This window comes from Symphalangus syndactylus, chromosome 22, assembly GCF_028878055.3.
Source record: "Symphalangus syndactylus isolate Jambi chromosome 22, NHGRI_mSymSyn1-v2.1_pri, whole genome shotgun sequence".
Lineage (NCBI taxonomy): Eukaryota > Metazoa > Chordata > Mammalia > Primates > Hylobatidae > Symphalangus > Symphalangus syndactylus.
Window position 1 is genome coordinate 300,998 of NC_072444.2, and position 14,154 is coordinate 315,151.

The window sequence follows — 14,154 nt, forward strand, 5'->3', positions numbered from 1 at the left end:
CTGTTAGCTGAATGCTCAGAGCAGAAAGAAGTTTCACAGAATGCTTCTGTGTAGTTTATATTTGAATATATTCCTTTTTCCACTACTACGCTCTTAGCGCTCCAAATGTCCAGTTGCATTTTCTACAGAAAGAGTGTTCAGATCTGCTCAATCAAAAGTATGGTTTAACTCTGTTAGCTGAATGCACAGATCAGAAAGAAGTTTCACCGAATGATTCTGTGTAGTTTATATTTGAAGACATTCCTTTTTCCACTATTACCCTCTTAGCGCTCCGAATCTCCACTTGCATTTTCTACAAAAAGAGTGTTTCATAACTGCTCAATCAAAAATATGTTTTATCTCTGTTAACTGAATTTACAGATCAGAAATAAGTTTCACAGAATGCATCTGTGTAGTTTTTATTTGAAGATATTCTTTTTCCCAATGTAGGCCTCTTAGCGCTTAGCATGTCCAATTGCAGTTTCTACAGAAAGAGTGTTTCAGAACGGCTCAATCAAAAGTAAGGTTCAACTCTGTTAGTTGAATGCACAGAACAGAAAGAATTTTCACAGAATGCTACTGTGTAGTTTATATGTGAATATATTCCTTTTTCCACTATTACCCTCTTAGCGCTCCGAATGTCCACTTGCATTTTCTACAGAAAGAGTGTTCAGAACTGCGCAATCAAAAGTATGGTTTGACTCTGTTAGCTTAAGGAACATATCAGAAATAAGTTTCACACAATGCTTCTGTGTAGTTTTTATTTGAAGATATTACTTTCCCAATATAGGCCTCTTAGCGCTCAGAATGTCCAATTGCAGTTTCTACAGAAAGAGTGTTTCAGAAAGGCTCAATCAAAAGTCAGGTTCAACTCTGTTAGTTGAATGCACAGAACAGAAAGAAGTTTCATACAATGCTTCTGTGTTGTTTATATTTGAACATATTCTTTTTTCCACTATTACCCACTTAGCGCTACGAATGTCCAGTTGCATTTTCCACAGACAGAGTGTTTCAAAACTGCTCAATCAAAAGTATGGTTTAACTCTGTTAGCTGAATGCTCAGATCAGAAAGAAGTTTCACAGAATGCTTCTGTGTAGTTTATATTTGAATATATTCCTTTTTCCACTACTACTCTCTTAGCGCTCCAAATGTCCAGTTGCATTTTCTACAGAAAGAGTGTTCAGATCTGCTCAATCAAAAGTATGGTTTAACTCTGTTAGCTGAATGCACAGATCAGAAAGAAGTTTCGCAGAATGATTCTGTGTAGTTTATATTTGGAGACATTCCTTTTTCCACTATTACCCTCTTAGCGCTCCGAATCTCCACTTGCATTTTCTACAGAAAGAGTGTTTCAGAACGGCTCAATCAAAACTAAGGTTCAACTCTTTTAGTTGAACAAACAGAACAGAAAGAAGTTTCACACAATTCTTCTCTGTAGTTTTTATTTGTAGACATTCTTTTTCCCAATATAGGCCTCTTAGCGCTCAGAATGTCCAATTGCAGTTTCTACAGAAAGAGTGTTTCAGAACGGCTCAATCAAAAGTAAGGTTCAACTCTGTTAGTGGAATGCACAGAACAGAAAGAAGTTACATACAATGCTTCTGTGTAGTTTATATTTGAACATATTCTTTTTTCCACTATTACCCACTTAGCGCTACGAATGTCCAGTTGCATTTTCCACAGACAGAGTGTTTCAAAACTGCTGAATCAAAAGTATGGTTTAACTCTGTTAGCTGAATGCTCAGATCAGAAAGAAGTTTCACAGAATGCTTCTGTGTAGTTTATATTTGAATACATTCCTTTTTCCACTACTACGCTCTTAGCGCTCCAAATGTCCAGTTGCATTTTCTACAGAAAGAGTGTTCAGATCTGCTCAATCAAAAGTATGGTTTAACTCTGTTAGCTGAATGCACAGATCAGAAAGAAGTTTCACCGAATGATTCTGTGTAGTTTATATTTGAAGACATTCCTTTTTCCACTATTACCCACTTAGCGCTCCGAATCTCCACTTGCATTTTCTACAAAAAGAGTGTTTCATAACTGCTCAATCAAAAATATGTTTTATCTCTGTTAACTGAATTTACAGATCAGAAATATGTTTCACAGAATGCATCTGTGTAGTTTTTATTTGAAGATATTCTTTTTCCCAATGTAGGCCTCTTAGCGCTTAGCATGTCCAATTACAGTTTCTACAGAAAGAGTGTTTCAGAACGGCTCAATCAAAAGTTAGGTTCAACTCCGTTAGTTGAATGTACAGAACAGAAAGAATTTTCACAGAATGCTACTGTGTAGTTTATATTTGAATATATTCCTTTTTCCACTATTACCCTCTTAGCGCTCCGAATGTCCACTTGCATTTTCTACAGAAAGAGTGTTCAGAACTGCGCAATCAAAAGTATGGTTTAACTCTGTTAGCTTAATGAACATATCAGAAATAAGTTTCACACAATGCTTCTGTGTAGTTTTTATTTGAAGATATTATTTTTCCCAATAGAGGCCTCTTAGCGCTCAGAATGTCCAATTGCAGTTTCTACAGAAAGAGTGTTTCAGAAAGGCTCAATCAAAAGTAAGGTTCAACTCTGTTAGTTGAATGCACAGAACAGAAAGAAGTTTCATACAATGCTTCTGTGTAGTTTATATTTGTACATATTCTTTTTTCCACTATTACCCACTTAGCGCTACGTATGTCTAATTGCATTTTCTACAGACAGAGTGTTTCAAAACTGCTCAATGAAAAGTATGGTTTAACTCTGTTAGCTGAATGCTCAGATCAGAAAGAAGTTTCACAGAATGCTTCTGTGTAGTTTATATTTGAATATATTCCTTTTTCCACTACTACTCTCTTAGCGCTCCAAATGTCCAGTTGCATTTTCTACAGAAAGAGTGTTCAGATCTGCTCAATCAAAAGTATGGTTTAACTCTGTTAGCTGAATGCACAGATCAGAAAGAAGTTTCACAGAATGATTCTGTGTAGTTTATATTTGGAGACATTCCTTTTTCCACTATTACCCTCTTAGCGCTCCGAATCTCCACTTGCATTTTCTACAGAAAGAGTGTTTCAGAACGGCTCAATCAAAACTAAGGTTCAACTCTTTTAGTTGAACAAACAGAACAGAAAGAAGTTTCACACAATTCTTCTGTGTAGTTTTTATTTGTAGACATTCATTTTCCCAATATAGGCCTCTTAGCGCTCACAATGTCCAATTGCAGTTTCTACAGAAAGAGTGTTTCAGAACGGCTCAATCAAAAGTAAGGTTCAACTCTGTTAGTTGAATGCACAGAACAGAAAGAAGTTTCATACAATGCTTCTGTGTAGTTTATATTTGAACATATTCTTTTTTCCACCATTACCCACTTAGCGCTACGAATGTCCAGTTGCATTTTCTACAGACAGAGTGTTTCAAAACTGCTCAATCAAAAGTATGGTTTAACTCTGTTAGCTGAATGCTCAGATCAGAAAGAAGTTTCACAGAATGCTTCTGTGTAGTTTATATTTGAATATATTCCTTTTTCCACTACTACGCTCTTAGCGCTCCAAATGTCCAGTTGCATTTTCTACAGAAAGAGTGTTCAGATCTGCTCAATCAAAAGTATGGTTTAACTCTGTTAGCTGAATGCACACATCAGAAAGAAGTTTCACCGAATGATTCTGTGTAGTTTATGTTTGAAGACATTCCTTTTTCCACTATTACCCACTTAGCGCTCCGAATCTCCACTTGCATTTTCTACAAAAAGAGTGTTTCATAACTGCTCAATCAAAAATATGTTTTATCTCTGTTAACTGAATTTACAGATCAGAAATAAGTTTCACAGAATGCATCTGTGTAGTTTTTATTTGAAGATATTCTTTTTCCCAATGTAGGCCTCTTAGCGCTTAGCATGTCCAATTGCAGTTTCTACAGAAAGAGTGTTTCAGAACGGCTCAATCAAAAGTTAGGTTCAACTCCGTTAGTTGAATGTACAGAACAGAAAGAATTTTCACAGAATGCTACTGTGTAGTTTATATTTGAATATATTCCTTTTTCCACTATTACCCTCTTAGCGCTCCGAATGTCCACTTGCATTTTCTACAGAAAGAGTGTTCAGAACTGCGCAATCAAAAGTATGGTTTAACTCTGTTAGCTTAATGAACATATCAGAAATAAGTTTCACACAATGCTTCTGTGTAGTTTTTATTTGAAGATATTATTTTTCCCAATAGAGGCCTCTTAGCGCTCAGAATGTCCAATTGCAGATTCTACAGAAAGAGTGTTTCAGAAAGGCTCAATCAAAAGTAAGGTTCAACTCTGTTAGTTGAATGCACAGAACAGAAAGAAGTTTCATACAATGCTTCTGTGTAGTTTATATTTGTACATATTCTTTTTTCCACTATTACCCACTTAGCGCTACGTATGTCCAGTTGCATTTTCTACAGACAGAGTGTTTCAAAACTGCTCCATGAAAAGTATGGTTTAACTCTGTTAGCTGAATGCTCAGATCAGAAAGAAGTTTCACAGAATGCTTCTGTGTAGTTTATATTTGAATATATTCCTTTTTCCACTACTACTCTCTTAGCGCTCCAAATGTCCAGTTGCATTTTCTACAGAAAGGGTGTTCAGATCTGCTCAATCAAAAGTATGGTTTAACTCTGTTAGCTGAATGCACAGATCAGAAAGAAGTTTCACAGAATGATTCTGTGTAGTTTATATTTGGAGACATTCCTTTTTCCACTATTACCCTCTTAGCGCTCCGAATCTCCACTTGCATTTTCTACAGAAAGAGTGTTTCAGAACGGCTCAATCAAAACTAAGGTTCAACTCTTTTAGTTGAACAAACAGAACAGAAAGAAGTTTCACACAATTCTTCTGTGTAGTTTTTATTTGTAGACATTCTTTTTCCCAATATAGGCCTCTTAGCGCTCAGAATGTCCAATTGCAGTTTCTACAGAAAGAGTGTTTCAGAACGGCTCAATCAAAAGTAAGGTTCAACTCTGTTAGTTGAATGCACAGAACAGAAAGAAGTTTCATACAATGCTTCTGTGTAGTTTATATTTGAACATATTCTTTTTTCCACTATTACCCACTTAGCGCTACGAATGTCCAGTTGCATTTTCTACAGACAGAGTGTTTCAAAACTGCTCAATCAAAAGTATGGTTTAACTCTGTTAGCTGAATGCTCAGATCAGAAAGAAGTTTCACAGAATGCTTCTGTGTAGTTTATATTTGAATATATTCCTTTTTCCACTACTACGCTCTTAGCGCTCCAAATGTCCAGTTGCATTTTCTACAGAAAGAGTGTTCAGATCTGCTCAATCAAAAGTATGGTTTAACTCTGTTAGCTGAATGCACAGATCAGAAAGAAGTTTCACCGAATGATTCTGTGTAGTTTATATTTGAAGACATTCCTTTTTCCACTATTACCCACTTAGCGCTCCGAATCTCCACTTGCATTTTCTACAAAAAGAGTGTTTCATAACTGCTCAATCAAAAATATGTTTTATCTCTGTTAACTGAATTTACAGATCAGAAATAAGTTTCACAGAATGCATCTGTTTAGTTTTTATTTGAAGATATTCTTTTTCCCAATGTAGGCCTCTTAGCGCTTAGCATGTCCAATTACAGTTTCTACAGAAAGAGTGTTTCAGAAAGGCTCAATCAAAAGTTAGGTTCAACTCTGTTAGTTGAATGTACAGAACAGAAAGAATTTTCACAGAATGCTACTGTGTAGTTTATATTTGAATATATTCCTTTTTCCACTATTACCCTCTTAGCGCTCCGAATGTCCACTTGCATTTTCTACAGAAAGAGTGTTCAGAACTGCGCAATCAAAAGTATGGTTTAACTCTGTTAGCTTAATGAACATATCAGAAATAAGTTTCACACAATGCTTCTGTGTAGTTTTTATTTGAAGATATTATTTTTCCCAATAGAGGCCTCTTAGCGCTCAGAATGTCCAATTGCAGTTTCTACAGAAAGAGTGTTTCAGAAAGGCTCAATCAAAAGTAAGGTTCAACTCTGTTAGTTGAATGCACAGAACAGAAAGAAGTTTCATACAATGCTTCTGTGTAGTTTATATTTGTACATATTCTTTTTTCCACTATTACCCACTTAGCGCTACGTATGTCCAATTGCATTTTCTACAGACAGAGTGTTTCAAAACTGCTCAATCAAAAGTATGGTTTAACTCTGTTAGCTGAATGCTCAGATCAGAAAGAAGTTTCACAGAATGCTTCTGTGTAGTTTATATTTGAATATATTCCTTTTTCCACTACTAATCTCTTAGCGCTCCAAATGTCCAGTTGCATTTTCTACAGAAAGAGTGTTCAGATCTGCTCAATCAAAAGTATGGTTTAACTCTGTTAGCTGAATGCACAGATCAGAAAGAAGTTTCACAGAATGATTCTGTGTAGTTTATATTTGGAGACATTCCTTTTTCCATTATTAACCTCTTAGCGCTCCGAATCTCCACTTGCATTTTCTACAGAAAGAGTGTTTCAGAACGGTTCAATCAAAACTAAGGTTCAACTCTTTCAGTTGAACAAACAGAACAGAAAGAAGTTTCACACAATTCTTCTCTGTAGTTTTTATTTGTAGACATTCTTTTTCCCAATATAGGCCTCTTAGCGCTCAGAATGTCCAATTGCATTTTCTACAGAAAGAGTGTTCAGATCTGCTCAGTCAAATGTATGGTTTAACTCTGTTAGCTGAATGCACAGATCAGAAAGAAGTTTCACCGAATGATTCTGTGTAGTTTATATTTGAAGACATTCCTTTTTCCACTATTACCCTCTTAGCGCTCCGAATCTCCACTTGCATTTTCTACAAAAAGAGTGTTTCATAACTGCTCAATCAAAAATATGTTTTATCTCTGTTAACTGAATTTACAGATCAGAAATAAGTTTCACAGAATGCATCTGTGTAGTTTTTATTTGAAGATATTCTTTTTCCCAATGTAGGCCTCTTAGCGCTTAGCATGTCCAATTGCAGTTTCTACAGAAAGAGTGTTTCAGAACGGCTCAATCAAAAGTAAGGTTCAACTCTGTTAGTTGAATGCACAGAACAGAAAGAATTTTCACAGAATGCTACTGTGTAGTTTATATTTGAATATATTCCTTTTTCCACTATTACCCTCTTAGCGCTCCGAATGTCCACTTGCATTTTCTACAGAAAGAGTGTTCAGAACTGCGCAATCAAAAGTATGGTTTAACTCTGTTAGCTTAATGAACATATCAGAAATAAGTTTCACACAATGCTTCTGTGTAGTTTTTATTTGAAGATATTATTTTTCCCAATTGCGGCCTCTTAGCGCTCAGAATGTCCAATTGCAGTTTCTACAGAAAGAGTGTTTCAGAGAGGCTCAATCAAAAGTCAGGTTCAACTCTGTTAGTTGAATGCACAGAACAGAAAGAAGTTTCATACAATGCTTCTGTGTAGTTTATATTTGAACATATTCTTTTTTCCACTATTACCCACTTAGCGCTACGAATGTCCAGTTGCATTTTCTACAGACAGAGTGTTTCAAAACTGCTCAATCAAAAGTATGGTTTAACTCTGTTAGCTGAATGCTGAGATCAGAAAGAAGTTTCACAGAATGCTTCTGTGTAGTTTATATTTGAATATATTCCTTTTTCCACTACTACTCTCTTAGCGCTCCAAATGTCCAGTTGCATTTTCTACAGAAAGAGTGTTCAGATCTGCTCAATCAAAAGTATGGTTTAACTCTGTTAGCTGAATGAACAGATCAGAAAGAAGTTTCACAGAATGATTCTGTGTAGTTTATATTTGGAGACATTCTTTTTCCACTATTACCCTCTTAGCGCTCCGAATCTCCACTTGCATTTTCTACAGAAAGAGTGTTTCAGAACGGCTCAATCAAAACTAAGGTTCAACTCTTTTAGTTGAACAAACAGAACAGAAAGAAGTTTCACACAATTCTTCTGTGTAGTTTTTATTTGTAGACATTCTTTTTCCCAATATAGGCCTCTTAGCGCTCAGAATGTCCAATTGCAGTTTCTACAGAAAGAGTGTTTCAGAACGGCTCAATCAAACTTAAGGTTCAACTCTGTTAGTTGAATGCACAGAACAGAAAGTAGTTTCATACAATGCTTCTGTGTAGTTTATATTTGAACATATTCTTTTTTCCACTATTACCCACTTAGCGCTACGAATGTCCAGTTGCATTTTCTACAGACAGAGTGTTTCAAAACTGCTCAATCAAAAGTATGGTTTAACTCTGTTAGCTGAATGCTCAGATCAGAAAGAAGTTTCACAGAATGCTTCTGTGTAGTTTATATTTGAATATATTCCTTTTTCCACTACTACGCTCTTAGCGCTCCAAATGTCCAGTTGCATTTTCTACAGAAAGAGTGTTCAGATCTGTTCAATCAAAAGTATGGTTTAACTCTGCTAGCTGAATGCACAGATCAGAAAGAAGTGTCACAGTATGATTCTGTGTAGTTTATATTTGGAGACATTCCTTTTTCCACTATTACCCTCTTAGCGCTCTGAATCTCCACTTGCATTTTCTACAAAAAGAGTGTTTCATAACTGCTCAATCAAAAATATGTTTTATCTCTGTTAACTGAATTTACAGATCAGAAATAAGTTTCACAGAATGCATCTGTGTAGTTTTTATTTGAAGATATTCTTTTTCCCAATGTAGGCCTCTTAGCGCTTAGCATGTCCAATTGCAGTTTCTACAGAAAGAGTGTTTCAGAACGGCTCAATCAAAAGTAAGGTTCAACTCTGTTAGTTGAATGCACAGAACAGAAAGAATTTTCACAGAATGCTACTGTGTAGTTTATATTTGAATATATTCCTTTTTCCACTATTACCCTCTTAGCGCTCCGAATGTACACTTGCATTTTCTACAGAAAGAGTGTTCAGAACTGCGCAATCAAAAGTATGGTTTAACTCTGTTAGCTTAATGAACATATCAGAAATAAGTTTCACACAATGCTTCTGTGTAGTTTTTATTTGAAGATATTATTTTTCCCAATTGAGGCCTCTTAGCGCTCAGAATGTCCAATTGCAGTTTCTACAGAAAGAGTGTTTCAGAAAGGCTCAATCAAAAGTAAGGTTCAACTCTGTTAGTTAAATGCACAGAACAGAAAGAAGTTTCATACAATGCTTCTGTGTAGTTTATATTTGAACATATTCTTTTTTCCACTATTACCCACTTAGCGCTACGAATGTCCAGTTGCATTTTCTACAGACAGAGTGTTTCAAAACTGCTCAATCAAAAGTATGGTTTAACTCTGTTAGCTGAATGCTCAGATCAGAAAGAAGTTTCACAGAATGCTTCTGTGTAGTTTATATTTGAATATATTCCTTTTTCCACTACTACTCTCTTAGCGCTCCAAATGTCCAGTTGCATTTTCTACAGAAAGAGTGTTCAGATCTGCTCAATCAAAAGTATGGTTTAACTCTGTTAGCTGAATGCACAGATCAGAAAGAAGTGTCACAGAATGATTCTGTGTAGTTTATATTTGGAGACATTCCTTTTTCCACTATTACCCTCTTAGCGCTCCGAATCTCCACTTGCATTTTCTACAGAAAGAGTGTTTCAGAACGGCTCAATCAAAACTAAGGTTCAACTCTTTTAGTTGAACAAACAGAACAGAAAGAAGTTTCACACAATTCTTCTGTGTAGTTTTTATTTGTAGACATTCTTTTTCCCAATATAGGCCTCCTAGCGCTCAGAATGTCCAATTGCAGTTTCTACAGAAAGAGTGTTTCAGAACGGCTCAATCAAAAGTAAGGTTCAACTCTGTTAGTGGAATGCACAGAACAGAAAGAAGTTTCATACAATGCTTCTGTGTAGTTTATATTTGAACATATTCTTTTTTCCACTATTACCCACTTAGCGCTACGAAAGTCCAGTTGCATTTTCTACAGACAGAGTGTTTCAAAACTGCTCAATCAAAAGTATGGTTTAACTCTGTTAGCTGAATGCTCAGATCAGAAAGAAGTTTCACAGAATGCTTCTGTGTAGTTTATATTTGAATATATTCCTTTTTCCACTACTACGCTCTTAGCGCTCCAAATGTCCAGTTGCATTTTCTACAGAAAGAGTGTTCAGATCTGCTCAATCAAAAGTATGGTTTAACTCTGTTAGCTGAATGCACAGATCAGAAAGAAGTTTCACCGAATGATTCTCTGTAGTTTATATTTGAAGACATTCCTTTTTCCACTATTACCCTATTAGCGCTCCGAATCTCCACTTGCATTTTCTACAAAAAGTGTGTTTCATAACTGCTCAATCAAAAATATGTTTTATCTCTGTTAACTGAATTTACAGATAAGAAATAAGTTTCACAGAATGCATCTGTGTATTTTTTATTTGAAGATATTCTTTTTCCCAATGTAGGCCTCTTTGCGCTTAGCATGTCCAATTGCAGTTTCTACAGAAAGAGTGTTTCAGAACGGCTCAATCAAAAGTAAGGTTCAACTCTGTTAGTTGAATGCACAGAACAGGAAGAATTTTCACAGAATGCTACTGTGTAGATTATATTTGAATATATTCCTTTTTCCACTATTACCCTCTTAGCGCTCCGTATGTCCACTTGCATTTTCTACAGAAAGAGTGTTCAGAACTGCGCAATCAAAAGTATGGTTTAACTCTGTTAGCTTAATGAACATATCAGAAATAAGTTTCACACAATGCTTCTGTGTAGTTTTTATTTGAAGATTTTATTTTTCCCAATATAGGCCTCTTAGCGCTCAGAATGTCCAATTGCAGTTTCTACAGAAAGAGTGTTTCAGAAAGGCTCAATCAAAAGTAAGGTTCAACTCTGTTAGTTGAATGCACAGAACAGAAAGAAGTTTCATACAATGCTTCTGTGTAGTTTATATTTGAACATATTCTTTTTTCCACTATTACCCACTTAGCGCTACGAATGTCCAGTTGCATTTTCCACAGACAGAGTGTTTCAAAACTGCTCAATCAAAAGTATGGTTTAACTCTGTTAGCTGAATGCTCAGATCAGAAAGAAGTTTCACAGAATGCTTCTGTGTAGTTTATATTTGAATATATTCCTTTTTCCACTACTACTCTCTTAGCGCTCCAAATGTCCAGTTGCATTTTCTACAGAAAGAGTGTTCAGATCTGCTCAATCAAAAGTATGGTTTAACTCTGTTAGCTGAATGCACAGATCAGAAAGAAGTTTCACAGAATGATTCTGTGTAGTTTATATTTGGAGACATTCCTTTTTCCATTATTAACCTCTTAGCGCTCCGAATATCCACTTGCATTTTCTACAGAAAGAGTGTTTCAGAACGGTTCAATCAAAACTAAGGTTCAACTCTTTTAGTTGAACAAACAGAACAGAAAGAAGTTTCACACAATTCTTCTCTGTAGTTTTTATTTGTAGACATTCTTTTTCCCAATATAGGCCTCTTAGCGCTCAGAATGTCCAATTGCATTTTCTACAGAAAGAGTGTTCAGATCTGCTCAGTCAAATGTATGGTTTAACTCTGTTAGCTGAATGCAAAGATCAGAAAGAAGTTTCACCGAATGATTCTGTGTAGTTTATATTTGAAGACATTCCTTTTTCCACTATTACCCTCTTAGCGCTCCGAATCTCCACTTGCATTTTCTACAAAAAGAGTGTATCATAACTGCTCAATCAAAAATATGTTTTATCTCTGTTAACTGAATTTACAGATCAGAAATAAGTTTCACAGAATGCATCTGTGTAGTTTTTATTTGAAGATATTCTTTTTCCCAATGTAGGCCTCTTAGCGCTTAGCATGTCCAATTGCAGTTTCTACAGAAAGAGTGTTTCAGAACGGCTCAATCAAAAGTAAGGTTCAACTCTGTTAGTTGAATGCACAGAACAGAAAGAATTTTCACAGAATGCTACTGTGTAGTTTATATTTGAATATATTCCTTTTTCCACTATTACCCTCTTAGCGCTCCGAATGTCCACTTGCATTTTCTACAGAAAGAGTGTTCAGAACTGCGCAATCAAAAGTATGGTTTAACTCTGTTAGCTTAATGAACATATCAGAAATAAGTTTCACACAATGCTTCTGTGTAGTTTTTATTTGAAGATATTATTTTTCCCAATAGAGGCCTCTTAGCGCTCAGAATGTCCAATTGCAGTTTCTACAGAAAGAGTGTTTCAGAAAGGCTCAATCAAAAGTAAGGTTCAACTCTGTTAGTTGAATGCACAGAACAGAAAGAAGTTTCATACAATGCTTCTGTGTAGTTTATATTTGTACATATTCTTTTTTCCACTATTACCCACTTAGCGCTACGTATGTCCAATTGCATTTTCTACAGACAGAGTGTTTCAAAACTGCTCAATCAAAAGTATGGTTTAACTCTGTTAGCTGAATGCTCAGATCAGAAAGAAGTTTCACAGAATGCTTCTGTGTAGTTTATATTTGAATATATTCCTTTTTCCACTACTAATCTCTTAGCGCTCCAAATGTCCAGTTGCATTTTCTACAGAAAGAGTGTTCAGATCTGCTCAATCAAAAGTATGGTTTAACTCTGTTAGCTGAATGCACAGATCAGAAAGAAGTTTCACAGAATGATTCTGTGTAGTTTATATTTGGAGACATTCCTTTTTCCATTATTAACCTCTTAGCGCTCCGAATCTCCACTTGCATTTTCTACAGAAAGAGTGTTTCAGAACGGTTCAATCAAAACTAAGGTTCAACTCTTTCAGTTGAACAAACAGAACAGAAAGAAGTTTCACACAATTCTTCTCTGTAGTTTTTATTTGTAGACATTCTTTTTCCCAATATAGGCCTCTTAGCGCTCAGAATGTCCAATTGCATTTTCTACAGAAAGAGTGTTCAGATCTGCTCAGTCAAATGTATGGTTTAACTCTGTTAGCTGAATGCACAGATCAGAAAGAAGTTTCACCGAATGATTCTGTGTAGTTTATATTTGAAGACATTCCTTTTTCCACTATTACCCTCTTAGCGCTCCGAATCTCCACTTGCATTTTCTACAAAAAGAGTGTTTCATAACTGCTCAATCAAAAATATGTTTTATCTCTGTTAACTGAATTTACAGATCAGAAATAAGTTTCACAGAATGCATCTGTGTAGTTTTTATTTGAAGATATTCTTTTTCCCAATGTAGGCCTCTTAGCGCTTAGCATGTCCAATTGCAGTTTCTACAGAAAGAGTGTTTCAGAACGGCTCAATCAAAAGTAAGGTTCAACTCTGTTAGTTGAATGCACAGAACAGAAAGAATTTTCACAGAATGCTACTGTGTAGTTTATATTTGAATATATTCCTTTTTCCACTATTACCCTCTTAGCGCTCCGAATGTCCACTTGCATTTTCTACAGAAAGAGTGTTCAGAACTGCGCAATCAAAAGTATGGTTTAACTCTGTTAGCTTAATGAACATATCAGAAATAAGTTTCACACAATGCTTCTGTGTAGTTTTTATTTGAAGATATTATTTTTCCCAATTGCGGCCTCTTAGCGCTCAGAATGTCCAATTGCAGTTTCTACAGAAAGAGTGTTTCAGAGAGGCTCAATCAAAAGTCAGGTTCAACTCTGTTAGTTGAATGCACAGAACAGAAAGAAGTTTCATACAATGCTTCTGTGTAGTTTATATTTGAACATATTCTTTTTTCCACTATTACCCACTTAGCGCTACGAATGTCCAGTTGCATTTTCTACAGACAGAGTGTTTCAAAACTGCTCAATCAAAAGTATGGTTTAACTCTGTTAGCTGAATGCTGAGATCAGAAAGAAGTTTCACAGAATGCTTCTGTGTAGTTTATATTTGAATATATTCCTTTTTCCACTACTACTCTCTTAGCGCTCCAAATGTCCAGTTGCATTTTCTACAGAAAGAGTGTTCAGATCTGCTCAATCAAAAGTATGGTTTAATTCTGTTAGCTGAATGAACAGATCAGAAAGAAGTTTCACAGAATGATTCTGTGTAGTTTATATTTGGAGACATTCTTTTTCCACTATTACCCTCTTAGCGCTCCGAATCTCCACTTGCATTTTCTACAGAAAGAGTGTTTCAGAACGGCTCAATCAAAACTAAGGTTCAACTCTTTTAGTTGAACAAACAGAACAGAAAGAAGTTTCACACAATTCTTCTGTGTAGTTTTTATTTGTAGACATTCTTTTTCCCAATATAGGCCTCTTAGCGCTCAGAATGTCCAATTGCAGTTTCTACAGAAAGAGTGTTTCAGAACGGCTCAATCAAACTTAA